Source organism: Frankliniella occidentalis, unplaced genomic scaffold, assembly GCF_000697945.3.
Source record: "Frankliniella occidentalis isolate FOCC.00 unplaced genomic scaffold, Focc_3.1 Scaffold4096, whole genome shotgun sequence".
Lineage (NCBI taxonomy): Eukaryota > Metazoa > Arthropoda > Insecta > Thysanoptera > Thripidae > Frankliniella > Frankliniella occidentalis.
Window position 1 is genome coordinate 4370 of NW_026271144.1, and position 1005 is coordinate 5374.

Below are 1005 nucleotides of genomic sequence, written 5' to 3' on the forward strand. Positions count from 1 at the left end.
GGAGGGGGTAAGCAGGGGCACATGTCCCCCGGGAGCCGAACACCTATCAATTAGCAATCCCGGAAAATGGTCATTGTTTTCTGGCGATACTTTGCTGCACATTTTCGACACTGTGTCGACTGTCGGTCGATGACTTCATGTTGGCGATTCGACTACGTGAGGTGAGATACATTACAGAGGAAACGGCAGGCAACAAGGTTCTGCCCAAAACTTACTTGCTAGGCTCGCTCTCTATTAGGCATGAAAGTGGACTTATTTATTTATATTAATAAAATTTGAATAACGACAAGTGTGCTTGAAAAAGACCCATAACAAACCAAATACACGTTGTTTTACACGAGTGAGCGGATGGTAAAAGACCAGACGTGTACTAATTCGTCGAAAAGAAATAGATTGAAACGTTAGGGATGACGTCATCAGGAGGGGATGATAGGAAGTAAGTGAGCACCAGTGGGCATCACGTGACCAGTAACGACTCCATCCGCCCGTCAGCCCGCCACGCCCCGCCCACCCCTACACCACCCCACCCGTATCGGCAACTCCTAGTGTATTATTTACAGGCGCACGAAGAGGTCCGCGGCCGGGTCGAGCTGAGGTGATGCTGCAGCCTGTCGGATGAGGGCGGCAGGTACTCCCGACCCACTTATCCCCCAGCAGGAATGTGACCCGACGGGAACACGGTCAAAGCAAGAGTCGTCTGATGACTAAATAGGACTTATGTCTAAGCAGCCAACCTAGGGCTGGGCGGTTTTTTTATTTCAATATCAATACCCAATATTTTAAAATATTGAAATATCTTCAATATCAATATCCTGTATTGAATATTGAAATATTGAAAAAATTGAAATATTGAAACGTAAAAATATTGAAAATATTGAAGATTTAGAATATTGATTTGGTATGTTTGTTTTCTGGCCTTGTCAGAGGCAGAAATCGTCTACTCTTGCACCGTGCGGTTTATAAAAGAGGCAATTTCACACGATATACAACAAAAAGGGACAACAT